The 20,872-nt window shown below is 38.5% G+C and overlaps 1 protein-coding gene across 3 annotated transcripts in view; it reads right to left on the reverse strand.

Annotated features, from left to right (window-relative positions):
- Nucleotides 1-20,872, reverse strand: part of DCAF5 (DDB1 and CUL4 associated factor 5) — a 105,471-nt gene that overhangs the window by 74,424 nt on the left and 10,175 nt on the right. The gene's annotated exons all lie outside the window — the stretch shown is intronic.

Raw genomic sequence — 20,872 nt, forward strand, 5'->3', positions numbered from 1 at the left:
GCAGTCTCCTTGATGTGATCTCGCTGACTATGGGACACCAGACAAATGACAACTGAGGAGGAATTGCCTGTCACAGTAGCAGGATCAAGACAGAACTTGGCTCTCATGAAGCTCAGTCCAGCTCTTTCCTCTGCATAATTCTCAATAGTCTGAGTTGAATGAGCAATATTATACTGCATGAGCCAGCTCCTGGAGAATGAGAAGATACATGTTCTACATATTCTTTACATTTGCAAATGCATTATACACATCTGGAAGGATGAACAATGGACTGTAAACAGTGGTTACTACTTCCAGGGAACAGGATTAAAAGAGAGGTTGAGGACAGATTAAGAGGGTTTTTACTTTTACTTTATAGATTTGGCACTGCTTGACTCTTTACAACAAACCTATATTATATTCCGAATAAAAATTTAACTTACGGGCTTCCCTGGTGGCGCAGTGGTTGAGAATCTGCCTGCTAATGCAGGGGACACGGGTTCGAGCCCTGGCCTGGGAAGATCCCACATGCCGCAGAGCGGCTGGGCCCGTGAGCCACAACTGCTGAGCCTGCGCGTCTGGAGCCTGTGCTCCGCAACGAGAGAGGCCCACGCATCGCGATGAAGAGTGGCCCCCGCTTGCCGCAACTGGAGAAAGCCCTCACACAGAAACGAAGACCCAACACAGCCAAAATCAATCAATCAATCAATCAAACATACGCATCTGATTCAAGATCCTCATTAAAAAAAAAAAAAAAAAAAAATTTAACTTACAACAGGAGCAAACATGGGCAGCAAGCCATCATAAGCTCTATACCTCTGCCTCCCCTCCTCCATTCAATATAATAGCCACAAATTATATCACATCCATAACAAGGGCACACCATGCAACCACTCAATCAGTAGATCTGTAAGAACTAACTCAGAAAGATGACCAAAGGTCTTTATTAGGGGAAAAAACGAGGTGTAAAACAGTATGCATACCAACATCCATTTGTGTAAAACAAATTTTTAAAAAGCTCCAATACAGCAGGAACCTTGTCAGTTTTGTTCACTGCAGAATTCCCAGCACCTAAATGAATGTCCCAAAGAGTAGACATTGAATGAATATGCTTATGCTTGCATATCTATGCTTGTACTTGCATATCTAGATGGCTACAAAAGAAGTTTTTAGTGGACACCACCTCTAGGCTAGAATTGTTTGGAGACTTTACATTGTAGTAAAACATATATAGCAGAAAATGCACCATTTTAACCATTTATAAGCATACAATTCAGTGGCGTTAAGTATATCTGCAGTGTTGTTATCCATCTCCAGAACTTTTACATCATCCCAAACTGAAACTCTGTACCCAATAAACAATAACTCTCCCCAGTGCTCAGTAACGACCATTCTACTTTCTGCCTCTATGAATTTGATTACTCTAGGTACTCCCATATAAGTGGAATCATACATTTGTCCTTTTGTGTCTGCTTATTTACTTAGCGTAATGTCTTCAAGGTTCATCCATATTGTAGCACGTATCAGAATTTCATTCTTTGTAAGGCTGAGTAATATTTCATTACATACATACTGTTATTTTTTTTAGTCCATTCATCCATCTATGGACATTTAGGTTGTTTCCATCTTTTGGCTATTGTGAATAACGTTGCTAAGAGCATATGGATGTACAAATATCTGTTCAAGTCCCTACTTTCAGTTCCTTTGGGTATATACCATTGGAAAATTTTATGTTTTAATTTTTACTTTATACCTTCCTTTACTACTTGACATTTTGCCATAAACATATTTCCTCTTTTAGTAGGAAAAAAAATCAGTAGAAAACATAGTAGCCAAATCATACTTATTCTCCCTCTCCTAGAAAGAAGTTGCCTTCATTCCTTGAGTTCCTTTGTTTCTTGAGATCCTTCTTCCTTCCATTGTCCGTCAAAATCAAGTTCTGTGTCCTCCTCCAAAGTATTTCACTGTCTACCCTTAAGGGAATGATCCCTTAAGTATGGCCCACAATGTTCTGTGTTTATGATTTGCCTAATTCAACTATGAGTTCTCTGGCCTGGGATGGTTATTTAAATTCTATGTCTCTTATAAGTTAAGGTCATGAAAATAAGCTTTGGTTTTTTTTTGTTTTATTTTAATGAAAAATGGCATAAAGGGGTTTTCCTCCCTATTAATAGATTTAGACAGGTCATGGGCACTTTAGTTCTACATAGTCTCTACTCTTACTGTTTTTCCCCAGCACTTGAGACCACAGGTCAGGGACTTGGCACTGTTTTTGCTACTTTATATCTTATATTTAGAGAAATATTTCTCTGTGCCCATGTCTCTATCAAAAGTGAAAAATTAAAAGATAAAGAGGCCCACATGTTTCTTCAACTTACTCATGTTTCTAATCTAATCTCCCTGAGCCTGAGTTTCATCAAATACAAAACTGGGATCATAACAGCTCTACTCTCATGGGTTTTATAGATTATAAAGTCAAGTACAAGAGAGTTAAGTAATCTGCCAAGGTCACAACAGTAAGTAAAGTGGTTGAGCCAAGATTCAAAAGCAAGCAGTTAAGACTCCCCACTCTCTTAACCACTACTCTGGATTGCTTGCCTTATAGAATGAAAAATAAACCATAACAGACAAAGCAAATTCACCTGATGGACAACTGAAGGGATTCTCTGCCTTGGTAGCACAACTCAAAAATGAGTAGGTAAGAATAAAACAAAGGACCACAGGAATAAAAACAGAAACCAACTTAACAGGAGTAAACGGAGGGAGCAGGGACAGGGACCAGGAAAGGCTTGCCTGAAATTATAAAGATTCTAGCAATGCACAAAACTGATAACGGCTTATTATAAAGAACATACAAAGAATTCTTACAAATCAACTTTGAAAACAACTAGGAAAAGAGGCAAATATGACAACTCACAGAAGAGGAAAACCAAATGGCCAACAGATTATAGAGGATCTCAACTTCTGTAGTAATCAGGGAAATGTAAATTATAATTTAGATACCTTCTTACAAAATGGCACAAAGAAATGTACAAAAGAATGTTCACTGCCTCATTGTTCATAATAGCAAAAAAAAAGGTAGATAACATAAATATCCATCAATATATAAACTGATAAAACCGATTGGAATACAAACACGAATGAAATCTAAGCACAATGGAACACTATACAGCATTTAAAATGAGCTACAGATACGTGTACTGAAATGACTACATCTTGAAAACCTAGTATTAAGTAATAAAAACAAGTTTCAGAAGGATATATAAAGGAAAACATTAAGTATATAGTTTTAAATATGCAAAACAATACCATGTTATTTATGAATAAACACACAAATAACAAAAGGGGATTACAAATGTACCTGTAAAGTTTTATTTCTTTTTAAAAAAAACAGATTGGAAGAAAATTTAACAAACTGTCAACACTTTGTCAAATCTGATTGATACTTCTTTATGTTTAAATATTTCATGACATTATTACATCTATGAGATATAGTACAGTATTGTGGTCATGTTAAAAAAGAAAAAAGTTCTTATCAGTTAGGGATGCATTCTGAAGTGGGTGAAATGGCGAACATCTGTAATTTCCTTTAAAATATTCCAAAAAAAAAAAAGTAGGGGGATAGGTGATTAATAAAATGTTGATAATTGCTGTAGATGGGTACACTACATTTTTGTATATGCCTGCACATTTCCATAAAATAAAAAAATATATATTTTTTTAATGTTCATGATAGAAAAAGAAAATAAGACTCTCCAGGATGTGCTGGGATACCCATAGCAAAGAAATATAACTGAGGGCACCTCTGTGTTTGTTCATTAAGACCTATGCAGGCAGTACAACCTCTCTTGAACTGCGGCAGCTTAAAAAAAAAAAAAAATTCAATAAAAAAGAAAACAGAATATCTATACCTATGCACTTAAAGTCATAACCATTCTCAGCCAAAGGATCTTCCCCTATCACCCAGACAGCATTATCTTTAATACTCATTCTAGATTTAATTTTGCCAAATAAATTCTTTATGATTTTAAATGAATGGTTATTTGTAGAGTGCCTTGGGATCATTTAAAATGTGTCCTGGGGCTTCCCTGGTGGCACAATGGTTAAGAATCCACCTGCTAATGCAGGGGACACAGGTTCGAGCCCTGCTCCGGGAAGATCCCACATGCCCCGGAGAAACTAAGCTCGTGCGCCACAACTACTGAGCCTGTGCTCTAGAGCCCGTGAGCCACAACTACTGAAGCCTGTGTGCCACAACTACTGAAGCCCACGCACCTGGAGCCCGTGCTCCGCAACAAGAGAAGCCACCACAATGAGAAGCCCGTGCACCACAACAAAGAGTAGCCCCTGCTCTCAGGAGCTAAAGAAAGCCCATGTGCAGCAGCAAAGACCCAATGCAGCCAAAAATTAAATAAATGAATAAATAAATTAATTAAAAAATACAATAAAATGATGTGTCCTTAGTACCTAAAATGATGAGTGACAGCCCAAGTCCACAGAAGATTGGAATCACTGAGGCAGAAACTATAGTTATGGCAGGGCCTGCTTCCTCTGCTTTGCCCTCAAGGTCAGTGTCAGAAGATGTAAGGTGCACATGCTCCTCCCACCCCCATTTCCTTAGGCAAGGTATTAAGAGCCCTGTGTAAAGATGACACTTTTCAACCATGTGTTGTCAAAAAACACAAATGGTGCAAACTGAGGCATAATCTGAAATTGCTGGGCTGCTTTTAAGCCAGTAGAGAGAGCAGAACAGCTGTGCCCAAAACTCTGACCCCACAAAGCAAAGGAGGGCTGGTGAAGCAAGGATAAATCAGTTTAGAACATGAAAAAAGCTCTACAGTTCTGTCTCTGTGAGTCACGCGGTCAGTTCAAAAAACCAAAGATGTATTGTAGAGTCCCACAGAGAGAGACTGTCTGACCTGCAAACAATCCAAGTGAAGAGTATGATCCTTTAAGCCAGCTCCGTGAGTCTGGGAGCAGTTGGGTGCTTGTGGGGTTGGCCCCAGCCTCTCAGACACTTCAGGGGGAGCACCAGGACCTCTTAGGAAGGCAAGGCCTTTCTGCTTCGTGCCAGTGCCAGGCAAGGGACAAGGAGAGGCCACGCCTTCTAAGCCTGGTTTCCTCACAAACCACTGCTTAGCTTCAACCCAGTTGAGAATCCCAAGAGAATACAACTACTTATGCTGGTCATCTTGGGTTGATTTAATTCTGTATCAAACTCACCAATTCATCCTAAAATGTACTATAATCACATTGTGGCAGCAGCTCTGTAGTTACAGGAAGACTTTATATTTAAATATTTCTCTTTTCCAGTGGGTTGTGAGCTATAAGCAGAAAGTCTGCAAGCTCTCACACCGTGCTGTTAACAAAAGAAATTATTTAACATTCTTGTTAAAATAAGAGAAGTCCAGAAAAGCTGAGGCACAGAAGGAAAGAATTTGCTTTGGGTTTCCTCAAAGTCAGCCAAGCACAGGACAGATCTGAGAGAGCACTCTGAAACTCGGGATCAAATGCTCCTGCAGCACAACATTGTTTGCAGAGCAAAAGACATTTACATGTCCATCAAACTAAGTCTCATTAAATAGTGTTCAGTGAAATAAGCCAAACACAAAAGGACAAAAACTGTATGATTCCACTTATATGAAGCACCTAGAGTAGTCAAATTCATAGAGACATAAAGTAGAAATGGTGGTGGCCAGGGGCTGGCGGAGGAACAATGGAGAGCTGTTGTTTAATGGGTACAGAGTTTCAGTTCTGCAAAATGAAAAAGTTCTGGAGATGGATGGTGGTGATGGTTGTACAACAATGTCAATGTACTTAATGCTACTGAACAGTACACTTAAAAATGGCTAAAATGGTAAATTAAAAAAAAAAAAAAAAAAAAAAAAAAGGAGTTCCGTGGTGGCCTAGTGGTGAGGATTCAGGGTGGCCCGGGTTCAATCCCTGGTCGGGGAACTGAGATCACACAAGCTGCGTGGCAGGGCCAAAAAATAAAAAGTAAAATAAAATGGTAAATTTTGTATTATATATATTTTACCACAATTTTAAAAATGCAAAAAGTTTACTGTTCATATATATACTATGTATTATGCAGGCAAAAAAAAAGCATGAGGCAGCTCTGTCTCTTCTGATATGGCATAATCACTAAGATGCAGTGTTAGTGACTGTGTTAACTATTCAAAACATTTTCTTTTAAAAAATGACACAGTGGGATTACATTCAGGGTTTAGGGTTCCATCTTTGTAGGCAGCAAAGGTGGTACAGGAAGTGCAAGCTTTCGAATAAAAGTGTCTGGATTCAAATCCTGGTTTCACCACCCATGTGTCCTGGGTGAGTTATTCTACTACTCTAGCTTCAATTTTATGACTGTAAAATGAAGAAAAATGCCAACTATCTCCCAGGGTTGTTATGTTTGGGTGAGATAATAAATATAAAAGCACTTAGCCCAGTGTGTCATTTATTAGGTATATACACTCCTTAAAACATCCTACTTTCTCTTAAGTATCATCCATGAATTTGTCCCAATCTTCCAAACTCTTGTTTTAGGTGGCGTAAGAGTATGAACAGCATGATGTATTTTAATAAAACAAAAGAATACACAAATTTGTACATGGAAGGGCAAATGTAAAATGGTTAACAGAAGTTACTCTTGGGGATAGCAATTTTACTTAATGCCCTTTTATACTGCTGCAGTTTTGTTTATTTTTTTAACCTGCAAAGATTTCAAGGAAATCACGCAGCCTGGTTTTCTTCTCAGCCTATTTATTCCTTCTTCTCCGTGTGTGTAATCGCCACTCTGCGGAGCCAAACCTCTCTTTGTGACAACCACACCTCTCCTTGAGCTCTAGAGGAAGCATGGAGATATAGAGGTGCAGCCTATGTGCCATACAGCCCAGCTGCATCAGTGTATGAGAAGTCAGTCTTTTGTTAGTTCCCCAAAGTTGAAAATAATTAACTTTTGTATAAAAGTTTATTCCCATATATCTTCACTTGCGAGGTAAGGATTATATAACCCTTTTTCCAGATGAGGATCAGAGAGACAAAACGACTTGCTAACAATCTAAGAAGCTAGGCCTGGAGCCTAAAACCAAGGTGTATCCTCTCTACCAAAGTGCAAGAGGCCAGGACACTACTTACAATTCCAAGTGAGGATGTTTCACAGCTTTACCCAGGGAAGAAAAGCACCACCCATCCAGAACTTTTCATCTTCCCAAACTGAAATTCCATATCCATTAAATATCAGCTGTTCATTCCCGCCTCCCCCCTCCCCTGGCAACCACCATTCAACCTCTAGAGACACCATTTCCGTCTCTATGAATTTGACTACTCTAGGTACCTCATATGAATGGACTCATACACTATTTGTTCTTTTATGACTGGCTTATTTCATTTAGCATAATGTCTTCAAGGTTTATCCATGTTGTTGCATGTACCAGAATTTCATTCCTTTTTTTTTTTTTTAAAAAGACTGGATTTTGGGCTTCCCTGGTGGCGCAGTGGTTGAGAGTCTGCCCGCCGGTGCAGGGGACATGGGTTCGAGCCCTGGTCTGGGAAGATCCCACATGCCGCAGAGCAGCTGGGCCCGTGAGCCACAACTACTGAGCCTGCGCGTCTGGAGCCTGTGCTCCGCAACAAGAGAGGCCGTGATAGTGAGAGGCCCGCGCACCGCGATGAGGAGTGGCCCCCGCTTGCCGCAACTAGAGAAAGCCCTCAGGCAGAAACGAAGACCCAACACAGCCATAAATAAATTAAAAAAAAAAAAAAAGACTGGATTTTTTTTTTAATTAATTAATTTATTTGGCTGCACAGGGTCTTAGTTGCAGCACGCGGGATCTTTGTTGTGGTGCATGGGCTTCTCTCTAGTTGTGGCGTGTGGGCTCTAGAGTGCGCTGCTTAGCTGCCCCGTGGCATGTGGGATCTTAGTTCCTTGACCAGGGATCAAACCCACGTCCCCTGCATTGGAAGGCAGATTCTTAACCATTGGACCACCAGGGAAGTCCCGAATTTCATTCCTTTTTAAGGCTGAATAATACTCTTTTGGATGTATATTCCACATTTTATCAATTAATCTGTTGACAGACATTTAGATTGCTCCCACTTTTTTGGCAATTGTGAGTAGTGCTATTATGAACATGGCTGTACAGATACCTGTTCAAGTTCCTGCTTTCAATTCTTTTGGGTATATACCCAAAAATGAAATTCCTGTATGGTAATATTCTATGTTTAATTTTCTGAGGAACTGCCATACTGTTTTCCACAGCAGCTGTATCATTTTACATTCCCACCAGCAATGCACAGGGTTCCAATTTTCCACGTCTCATCAACACTTGTTATTTTGTTTTTGATTTTTTGGTTTTTTGATAATAGCTATCCTAATGGATATGAAATATTTGTTGGCCATTTCTACCTTCAAGTAATAGACTAAAATGATTCTCAAGTCCTTACTGAATATCTTGGGGCACATCGTTCTACAAGTAGTCTGTTACTTTTCTTTATGTATTGTTTTATACTTACCTACCCTGAAATTCAGTTACCACTCTTCTGCTCACTCATTCCACCCAAAGAGTTGCCTGCAGTTTATTTCCATTGGTTTGGCATTCCACTACTTGAAGGAACTAATGTCATATATAAATTGGGGCTATTTATATGCATTCTCTCCTCAAATCACTTACAAAAACATTAAGAGCACTAATCTCTGTTTACCCAAGCATGCCAATTCTGCAATTAAACCTACTTTAGAGATGGATGTAGTGTGAAGCAGCACAGCATAGCATTCAAAACCACAGGCTTAGCTTTGCTCTACAGTAGAAACTAACACAACATTATAAAGCAAGTATACTCCAATAAAAATTAATTTATAATGAGTTAATTTAAAAAAACATAGGTTCAACTGTCAGTGTTGCTACCCACTTACTAGCTATGTACCTTTAGACAGGTTACTTAACCTCTCTAAATTGTACCCTCTCATCTGCAAAACTGAAAAAATAACTCTCTATTCTATAGTGTTATGTTAGGATTAATGATAGATCTGTGTGAAGGGCTTGGCCCACTGCCTGATACACAATACAAGCTAGATAAATGTTAGCTAATTATTATGCTATTTGAACTCCAACAATAGTTAAAATTTACTCTGGGTCAGGGACTGTCCTAAGGGTTTTACATGTAGTGGCTCTTCAAATCCTCTTAACAGCCCCATGAAGCAGGTAGTGTTATCCTTATTATCCAGATGAAACTACAGAAAAACTAAATAGCCTGAAGGTGCACAGCTACCAAGAATGGAAGTTGGGATCTGAATCCAGGTAATCTGTCTCCAGAGACGGTGCTCCTTACCACAATACAATCCAGCCTCTCAAGCACAACAGGGGCCAGGTAGCAAAGCAAATGAGTGAAACCTGCCAGATTAAACAGCAGACTAGAGATTACACAACCCTTTTTAAAGGAAAGCCACTACTCAGCTCCAGCCAGTTACTGCCACGGCAGAGTGCAGGCTTAAGTCAGCCAGATCTTCCAGTTTTTTAAGAGAAGATAGCAACCTGATTTTTGCAGGCTGAATGCAGGCCTCAGTGCAGGCTGCAATTAGCCCATGGATAAGTTAAAATTGGATGATTTGCCCAAGGTCACAAAACTGGGGTCCAACGGTACTTCCTAAATCAGGACGAAAAAAAAAAATCAAATGGCAAGTGCAGGCAGGTATGGAGAGATAAGGAGAGGTGGTATCACACAAGTTTTGCTCTTCACTAAAGAAGTAGCCACAGGAGTGATACTTCTGCTAATACTCTGCTCTTACCTAGTACCTTTTTCCTGAAAACTGATTCTACGCATCTACCTATTATCTCATTTTTCCACATGTCCAATTAGGTAAGTAAGGCAGAAACATTATCCCCATTTTAAGGATGTGAAGAGTGAGGCACTGGTGTGCCTCAATGATGGAAGCCTTGACTCTTAGCTTGAAAACACCTGACATTAAATGAGAAGCAGAAATTAAAGTAGCAGCAACACCCTAAAGAGATAGTTAGAACCCTAGGAAATAAAATAGTTTCTCTAAAATTAGATGACTAGTAGCAGTGGGGTTTAACAGAGCTAGGGTCTTTAAATCCTAAGCCAGCACACCAATCCCTAGACAATGTCTCTAATTCCTGAGCAGAAATAGAGAAAGGAATACACATCAGAATCACAGAGTAGAGTTGGAAGACGCCTAACAGATCATCTTCTCCAACATCCCTTTCTGCCAATGAAGAAACTAAGGCACAAAGAGGTAAACTCGCCTATCCAAGAGCACACCATCAGTTAGAGGCAAAGTGAGATTCAAATCCAAGATGTCTGATTCCAAAGCACCTGTTCTTCCTAAAGTGTAGTAAGCAGAAACCACTGAATGATTTCAGAAAGTAAAATGATTTTAATAATCATGTATTTTAATGTGTATTAGGAAAAAGAAACCTAGCACATTGAACCCATGGTTTCATAGACATTATAATAATATAAAGTTTCCTTTCAAATATTGTTTTAAAGAGTCAATTTAGAAAAAAAATGTTAAGTAGCACAGATGATACCCCTTAAATGTGACAAAAGTCAAAAGGGTGGGGCTCAAACTTCTGAAATTTAGAGAATAGTTTACCAGGCACCTCTACTACCTACCTCCTTAAGAGGGGGACTCTAAACCTGAGGTTGTGATTTGATACACACTCAAACACAAACAGAGTAACCAGGGATTAATTTCTAAAGGTAATAGGAGAATGTGACCATTTTAACAAAGAAAGCTGCAATCTTATCAGTTACACTGTAATCAGCCTAAAGGAAGACTACAAAATGGCTAAAACTGAAGACAAAAATATTCAGCCTCACTAATAATCAAGTCCAGTTATATGAGAACTTCAGTAATAATAAAAATTTTTAAGTAATACCATCTTCACATATTGACTGAATTGCAAAGATTAAATGATGCCCAACAATAGCCATGATGCAGTCTAATAATACAGTGGTACAAGTATAAATAAATTAATTCAACCATCTCAGAGGACAAATATATATCAAATGTATTTTATAAATTATAAAAAAACTTTGATCCAGAATCCCATTTCTAAGATTTTATTCTCAGGCAAAAAAAAAGGTTTTTGCAAAGGTTTAGTTACAAGAATTGTGATAAAAGCAAAAAATAAATAGAATAAGAGGAAACTGGTTAAATTCTGATGTAGGCCCTTGACAGGATACAGTGCTGCCATAATATATCATACCTTAGAACAGTTCTCAAAGTATGTTCCACGAACCCCAGGAGGCCTGCTAAGTCAAAACTACTTTCACAATAACACTAAAATGTTATTTGTCTTTTTCACTGAAGCCAAAGAATTTGAGAATTTTTGCTTTAGAATTGTGGTTCTCAACCAGGGTGACTTTGCCCACCCCAGGGAGCATTTAGCAATTTCTGGAGACATTTTTGGTTGTCACAACCGGGGAGCTGCCACTGGCATACACATATAGTCTTAGGCCAGGGATGCTGCAAAATGTCCTACAATGCCCAGGACAGTCCCCTATAACAAAGAACTATCCGGCCCAAAATGTCAATAGTGTTGAGGCTGAGAAACTCTGCTTTTGAAAATACTCAATGACATACGAAAAAAAATGTCAATATTAAGAAAAAAACATAAAACAGCAGAGATGGCCTAATTCCAATTTTATTTTTAAAATATGTACATTTAAATACAAAAAAGTCTAAATAAAACATGTCCCAGGTGTCCAAAATGGTCATCCTGAGTAGGTGGGATACTTCTTTCTTTAAATATCTATTTTCCAAATTTCCCATAATTAATACATGACATTTTAAAAACTTATGAATAAGTGGGAAGTCTGTCTTTTAAGTGCCATTCTCTGATAACTTGTATGATTCAACAGGAAATTCTCAATAGTAAAGTACGGAATTCGTGAAATACCAAAGAACAAAAGATCCTCAAATAGAGCTAGGGCTAAAAACAGATCCTCAACAACAGTAAGGATTTACAGGGAAGTTATGATAGCAGACGATGCATTTATTTTGAGGTACTCCCAGACCACAGACTGTCTTCATGTCCAGTCTCACTTCTTCTGCCATAGAGAACTAACCTGCACAATACACTCTCCTCATTAAAGCAGATGCTCTTCATTCAATCTGAGAAGTTTCTGATTTTTAAGTTTTCCTTTTTTTAAATAAGAAGATTGCCTGCATAACTTCTGCAAAACTTCTTGCATAAGCAACAGTAACAACATAATAAAGCTTTCTTTTCTCTTCTTGGGCAATTTCTAAAAATTGAACCAAAGCAGGCACCAATGCTTAGTCCTTCCAGGAAGGTACACAATAACCACCCAAGAGTAGGTATAAACAGAAAGGTCAACTCTGAGACTAAAATCAAGGGCTGCTTGAACCTGGTTGCCAAACATGCCAATTTCAGTTGTTTCTTGCCAGTATGTCTAAGGCAAAACATGCTTCAGCCACCTACGGCAGCAAGCAATAAGATATCTGTACTAGGCCATCAAACATGGTTAAGACACCTATAAAGAAAGAAACAACAATCCTCAGAGACTCCAATTAGTCACTTGGCTTTAAGGAGTAACATGAAAGATACAACCGGAATTTAGATATAAGACTTGAATGGAAATTCAGAATGAAGAAAGTTGTGTAATAAGATTCTGACGGGTATCTGGATTTGCAAAAAATTCCTTCTTCTGAGTAATGTTTTTGGAAAACTTTTTAAAGTAAGGAAGTATAGGCAGGCTAAGAATTAAAACTGGAGAGTCAGCCACAGTGACAGTCTGCCTCCACCCCGGAAAATCTCTACTACTCATCTGCAAAATAATGAGGCACCACCAACTTAATCAAAACAATCATGTTCAGAGACAATAAAACTGCAGACAGAATGTACTGGTGAAGTAAGCCACTTACTTGAGTAAGTCCTTTATAAATGCAGAACCTCATAATTTTCCCTACTGAGGGACCAGGTCAGAAGACCCAGATTTTATTCTTGCTTGTACTACTTACTAGCTGTGAGCTACTGGGCTAATCACTTTACCTCTTTGCTCCTTTATGCCCTTATATGTAAAACTAAAGGCTTCAATTAGATGATCGTTAGTCCTTTCCAGCAATAAAACTGTATGATTCCACAGAGGGAGAACATCAGCAGCCTAAGATCACAAGAAGGGTGAAATCAGGACTCTAGCCCAGATCTCTTAAACTTCTTTAATGATGACATTACACAACACAAAAGATATTCTACAGCCAACTGCCCACATTATCTGAAAAACTACAATCCCTGAAAACTCTTTGCAGGGCCAACCTCTACACTTGAGGGGGCCAAATTTTATTCCAAATGTATATGGTGCTAGATAGATACTCCACAAAACTAAGCCTTTAGCATGGTTTTAATATTATATCACTTTGGGTTAAAAACACCTTAGGAAAAAAACTCCAACTCAGTGGAGAATCATTCGTCAAAACATCTTTCCTTAAAATCAACTCTGCAAAAAACGTCAACCCACAGGAAGACTTAAAAAGAAAAAAAGGAAAAAAGAATGTACAGCAAGGCTTCCCTGGTGGTGCAGTGGTTGAGAGTCTGCCTGCTGGTGCAGGGGACACGGGTTCGGGCCCTGGTCTGGGAAGATCCCACATGCCGCGGAGTGGCTAGGCCCGTGAGCCACAACTACTGAGCCTGCGCGTCTGGAGCCTGTGCTCCACAACGGGAGAGGCCGCGATGGTGAGAGGCCCGCGCACCGCAATGAAGAGTGGCCCCCACTTGCCGCAACTAGAGGAAGCCCGCGCACAGAAACGAAGACCCAACACAGCCAAAAAAAAAAATAAAAAAAAATAAAATAAATAATAATTAAAGGTGCTAATAATTAAAAAAAAAAAAAAAAAGAATGTACAGCAAGTGAACAGTAGAACAAGAACTATAAGAGGAAGTATACAGAAAGGAAGGGGTAACTTACTAGTCTCTGGATCTAGCATTTTCTTAATGGTTTTAGCCTATTTGTTTGTTTGTTTTTCCTTCTAATAAGAGGACAAGGAGGAGACAAATGACTAACCAACCACTCTGCCTCTCAGATTCAATTTAGTACCTTAAAAGTGGCAGTTGAAAGACCTGACGTGGGGAGAATGGGGGCTTGGAAGCTTTTCCAGCAGAGGCATTCAACAGTGAATGGGAGGAGTTAAGAGACTAGGGCTTTGGTTCTACCTGAGTGCCAGACAACTTGGATGATCATGAGCACGTGGCTATATGACTTACAATGCAAACTAGGACCTTTTTAAGAATGAAAGAAACACTAACAATTGTACTAGGATGTTGGGACGGTCCCAAGTAAAGCAGGATATATGGTCATCTTAGTTATAAAGGACCCCAGCAAAGGCAGGGGACCTAAGGAGTTACTTGATCAACCATTTAAGATAATCTTACCTCACTTTATCAACCGCAGGAGCCCCAGCAGAGGCAAAAGGGAAGATGGAAATCAGCCTTGCTGCCAATATCATCTCTGCTACTTGGATATATTTATTATAAGCTTGTCAGTTACCTCAGATGCCATTTTCTCATTGATTCCTACATGCCCCAGCCCTCTGGAATATAATTCCTTTAAGATTGGCCCTAACAGGAAAATAGTACTCAAAGCACATAGACCTGATCTCCATTGCATATCAACTCTGTATCCTGAGAGGTACATGATAGAATCTCGGGCATCTAACACTGCAAAATGCAAGGAGTGAGCAAGGTGGCAAAGGAAGTGCGAACATGCAGGCATGGGAAGAGCAGACAACTAAAGTGAAGAACTACTGTTGTCAATTCTTTCCCTAAATCCCTGACCTAGATAAACTGAGGTGAAGAGCAAGTGGAATCCAAGACCAGAACCTGAAGAGTAACCCTCCTTGTTCATCCAGTCAGTGTGCAACCTTGGGAAGAAAACACCTTCTTTTTCACAGAGGCAGAGTGAAGCTGCTGGTGACAGAAGTAAACTTAACCTGCAATAACACTATGCTTCATTTTAGTGTCAAAAGTGCTTCCAAGTGTCAAAAGTGCTTCCAAATGACTTACAGTGCTCTCTGGGCAGATCGCCCCTGTTACATTGTTTAAACCTTCTTCCAAAAGGCACTTTATTCGGAAGCACATTACTTATATGTGCCCCAGGCATAGATATTTTCTCCCCAGGTATAATTATGAGGAAAGATAACTATTTCTGTTGGCTGAAATTCAGCCATACTCAAGCAGCATACTTTCAACAGAAATCAAACTCAAAACCCCAGGCTTAGTAAACACATACATATTATTTGTACTTTTAGTTAGATTAATGGAGAAGAGGAACCAACTTGGTAACCAGAGTTTGTATACCCACTCTTAATTAGACTAAAGGAGGTGTGAAGTTAGTCACATGGTTGATGTAAGTAAGCGTAGAACACGCAGTGTTAAGGAAAAATGAGACTTTAGAAGACAGCCAAGATCCACCAGAGGGCAGAAAGCAGAAGCAAGAAGAACTACAATCCTGCAGCCTGTGGACCAAAAACCACATTCACAGAAAGATAGACAAGATGAAAAGGCAGAGGGCTATGTACCAGATGAAGGAACAAGATAAAACCCCAGAAAAACAACTAAATGAAGTGGAGATAGGCAATCCTCCAGAAAAAGAATTCAGAATAATGATAGTGAAGATGATACAGGACCTCGGAAAAAGTATGGAGGCAAAGATTGAGAAGATGCAAGAAATGTTTAACAAAGACCTAGAAGAATTAAACAACAAACAAACAGAAATGAACAACACAATAACTCAAATGAAAACTACACTAGAAGGAATCAATAACAGAATAACTCAGGCAGAAGAACGGATAAGTGACCTGGAAGACAGAATGGTGGAATTCACTGCTACGGAATAGAATAAAGAAAAAAGAAAGAAAAGAAATGAAGATAGCCTAAGAGACCTCTGGGACAACATTAAACGCAACAACATTCGCATTATAGGGGTCCCAGAAGGAGAAGAGAGAAAGAAACGACCCGAGAAAATATTTGAAGAGATTAGAGTAGAAAACTTCCCTAACATGGGAAAGGAAATAGCCACTCAAGTGCAGGAAGTGCAGAGAGTCCCAGGCAGGATACACCCAAGGAGAAACATGTGAAGACACACAGTAATCAAATTGACAAAAATTAAACACAAAGAAAAACTATTGAAAGAATCAAGGGAAAAATGACAAATAACATACAAGGGAACTCCCAAAAGGTTAACAGCTGATTTCTCAGCAGAAACTCTACAGGCTAGAAAGGAGTGGCATGATATATTTAAAGTGATGAAAGGGAAGAACCTACAACCAAGATTACTCTACCCCCCAAGGATCTCATTCAGATTTGACAGAGAAATCAAAAGCTTTACAGACAAGCAAAAGCTAAGAGAATTCAGCACCACCAAACCAGCTCTACAACAAATGCTAAAGGAACTTCTCTAAGTGGGAAACACAGGAGAAGAAAAGGACCTAATAAACAAACCCATAACAATTAAGAAAATGGTAATAGGAACATACATATCGATAATTACCTTAAACGTGAATGGATTAAATGTTCCAACCAAAAGACACAGGCTGGCTGAATGGATACAAAAACAAGACCCATATATATGTTGTCTACAAGAGACCCACTTCAGACCTAGGGACACATACACACTGAAAGTGAGGGGATGGAAATCAAAAGAAAGCTGGAGTAGCAATACTCATATCAGATAAAATTGACTTTAAAGAATGTTAAAAGAGACAAGGAAGGACACTACATAATGATCAAGGAATCAATCCAAGAAGAAGATATAACAATTATAACTATATATGCATCCAACACAGGAGCACCTCAATACATAAGGCAACTGCTAACAGCTATAAAAGAGGAAATCAACAGTAACACAATAATAGTGGGGGACTTTAACACCATACTTAAACCAATGGACAGATCGTGCAAACAGAAAATTAATAAGGAAACACAAGCTTTAAATGACACAATAAACGAGATAGATTTAATTGATACTTATAGCACATTCCATTCCAAAACAGATTACACTTTCTTCTCAAGTGCACATGGAACATTCTCCAGGACAGATCACATCTTGGGTCACAAATCAAGCCTCAGTAAATTTAACAAAATTGAAATCATATCAAGCATCTTTTCTGACCACAATGCTATGATATTAGAAATCAATTACAGGGGAAAATAATGTAAAAAACACAAACACATGGAGGCTAAACAATATGTTACTAAATAACCAACAGATCACTGAAGAAATCAAAGAGGAAATTAAAAAATACCTAGAGACAAATGACAATGAAAACACGACCATCCAAACCTATGGGCACAAAAGCAGTTCTAAGAAGGAAGTTTATAGCAATACAAGCCTACCTCAAGAAACAAGAAAAATCTCAAATAAACAATCTAACCTTACACCTAAAGGAACTAGAGAAAGAAGAACAAACAAAACCCAAAGTTAGAAGGAAAGAAATCATAAAGATCAGAGCAGAAATAAATGAAACAGAAACAAAGAAAATGGCAAAGATCAATAAAACTGTAACTGGTTCTCTGAGAAGATAAACAAAATTGATAAACCAGTAGCCAGACTCATCAAGGAAAAGAGGGAGAGGACTCAAATCAATAAAATTAGAAATGAAAAAGTAGAAGTTACGACACCACAGAAATACAAAGCATCCTAAGAGACTACTACAAGCAACTCGATGCCAATAAAATGGACAACCTGGAAGAAACAGACAAATTCTTAGAAAGGTATAACCTTCCAAGACTGAACCAGGAAGGAATAGAAAATATGAACAGACCAATCACAAGTAATGAAACTGAAACTGTGATTAAAAATCTTCCAACAAACAAAAGTCCAGGACCAGATGGCTTCATAAGTGAATTCTAACAAACATTTAGAGATGAGCTAACACCCATCCTTCTCAAACTCTTCCAAAAAATTGTAGAGGAAGGAACACTCCCAAACTCATTCTATGAAGCCACCATCACCCTGATACCAAAACCAGACAAAGATACTACAGAAAAAGATAATTACAGACCAATATCACTGATGAATATAGATGCAAAAATCCTCAGCAAACAGAATCCAACAACACATTAAAAGGATCATACACCATGATCAAGTGGGATTTATTTATCCCAGGGATGCAAGGATTCTTCAACATATGCAAATCAACCAAAGTGATACACCATATTAACAAATTGAAGAAGAAAAACCATATGATCATCTCAATAGATGCAGAAAAAGCTTTTGGCAAAATTCAACACCCAGTTATGACAAAAACTCTCCAGAAAGTGGGCATAGAGGGAACCTACCTCAACATAATAAAGGCCATATATGACAAACCTACAGAAAACATCATTCTCAATGGTGAAAAACTGAAAGCAATTCCTCTAAGATCAGGAACAAGACAAGGATGTCCACTCTCGCCACTATTATTCAGCATAGTTTTGGAAGTCCTAGCCATGGCAATCAGAGAAGAAAAAGAAATACAAAGAATACAAATTGGAAAGGAAGAAGTAAAACTGTCACTGTTTGCAGATGACATGATACTATACATAGAGAATCCTAAAGATGTTACCAGAAAATTACTAGAGCTAATCAATGAATCTGGTAAAGTTGCAGGATACAAAATTAATGCACAGAAATCTCTTGCATTCCTATACACTAATGATGAAAAATCAGAAAGAGAAATTAAGGAAACAATCCCATTCACCATTGCAACAAAAAGAATAAAATACCTAGGAATAAACCTACATAAGGAGGTAAAAGACCTGTACTCAGAAAACTATAAGACACTGATGAAAGAAATTAAAGATGATACAGACAGATGGAGAGATATACCATGTTCTTGGACTGGAAGAATCAATATTGTGAAAATGACTATACTACCCAAAGCAATCTACAGATTCAATGCAATCCTTATCAAATTACCACTGGCATTTTTTACAGAACTAGAACAAAAAAAGCTTAAAATTTGTATGGAGACACAAAAAACCCCGAATAGCCAAAGCAGTCTTGAGGGGAAAAAAACAGAGCTGGAGGAATCAGACTCCCTGACTTCAGACTATACTATAAAGCTACCATAATCAAGACAGTATGGTACTTGCACAAAAACAGAAATATAGGTCAATGGAACAGGATAGAAAGCCCAGAGATAAACCTACGCATCTATGGTCAACTAATCTATGACAAAGGAGGCAAGGATATACACTGGAGAAAAGACAGTCTCTTCAATAAGTGGTGCTGGGAAAAGTGGGCAGCTACATGTAAAAGAATGAAATTAGAACATTCCATAACACCATACACAAAAATAAACTCAAAATGGATTAGAGACCTAAATGTAAGACCAGACACTATAAAACTCTTAGAGGAAAACATAGGAAGAACACTCTTTGACATAAATCCCAGCAAGATCTTTTTTGATCCACCTCCTAGAGTAATGGAAATAAAAACAAAAATAAACAAATGGGACCTAATGAAACTTAAAAGCTTTTGCAAAGCAAAGGAAACTACAAACAAGACAAAAAGACAACCCTCAGAATGGGAGAAAATATTTGCAAACGAATCAACAGACAACGGATTAATCTCCAAAATATATAAACAGCTCATGCAGCTCAATATTAAAAAAACAAACAACCCAATCCAAAAATGGGCAGAAGACCTAAATAGACATTTCTCCAAAGAAGACATGGATGGCCAAGAAGCACATGAAAAGCTGCTCAAAAAAAAAAAAAAAAAAAAGCTGCTCAACATCACTGATTATTAGAGAAATGCAAATCAAAACTACAATGAGGTATCACCTCACACCAGTTAGAAGGGGCATCATCAGAAAATCTACAAACAACAAATGCTGTAGAGGGTTTGGAGAAAGGGAACCCTCTTGCACTGTTGGTGGGAATGTAAACTGATACAGCCACTATGGAGAACAGTATGGAGGGTCCTTAAAAAAACTAAAAGGAGAACTAGCATACAACCCAGCAATCTCATTACTGGGCATATACCCAGAGAAAACCATAATTCAAAAAGACACATGCACCCCCAATGTTCATTGCAGCACTATTTACAATAGCCAGGTCATGGAAGCAAACTAAATGCCCATCGACAGATGAATGGATAAAGAAGATGTGGTACATATATACAATGGAATATTACTCAGCCATAAAAAGGAACTAAATTGGGTCATTTGTTGAGACGTGGGTGGATCTAGAGACTGTCATGCAGAGTGAAGTAAGTCAGAAAGAGAAAAACAAATATCGTATATTAACTCATATATGTGGAACCTAGAAAAATGGTACAGATGAACCGGTTTGCAGGGCAGAAATAGAGTCACAGATGTACAGAACAAACGTATGGACACCAAGGGGGGAAAGTGGCAGGGGTGGGGGTTGGTGGTGTGATGAATTGGGAGATTGGGATTGACATATATACGCTAATATGTATAAAATGGATAACATAAGAACCTGCTGTATAAAAAAATAAATAAAATAAAATTCAAAAATTCAAAAAAAAAAGAAGACAGCCAAGACCAAAATCCAGGTGAAGTGAGTTTTAGTCCTGAGCGAGACCTGCTTGAGAGGTGAGTACTGCAGCTGTGACCAGAACTGTGCTTACTGGCTCCAAGCCCATGATCCATCTCCCTCAACCGCACCCCTTCCTCTGTTTCCACATAACGGGGGAAAAAAACAATTAGCAAATCAGAGTGATAACACAGGGAGATGAGAATATAAGGAAAAGGTCATATCCTTTTAAAATGTATGTAACATTCTAAAAATTTCAGAGCAGTTAGCAGCATGTCTCAGAGCTCATGCAGACCCAGGCTGGAAATGCAGCTCCCCCACAAACTACAGGTTTCACAAATTAACTTCTCTAAGCCTCAGTTTCCTCA

The sequence above is a fragment of the Balaenoptera acutorostrata genome, chromosome 3 (genome assembly GCF_949987535.1).
Source record: "Balaenoptera acutorostrata chromosome 3, mBalAcu1.1, whole genome shotgun sequence".
NCBI classification, from domain to species: domain Eukaryota; kingdom Metazoa; phylum Chordata; class Mammalia; order Artiodactyla; family Balaenopteridae; genus Balaenoptera; species Balaenoptera acutorostrata.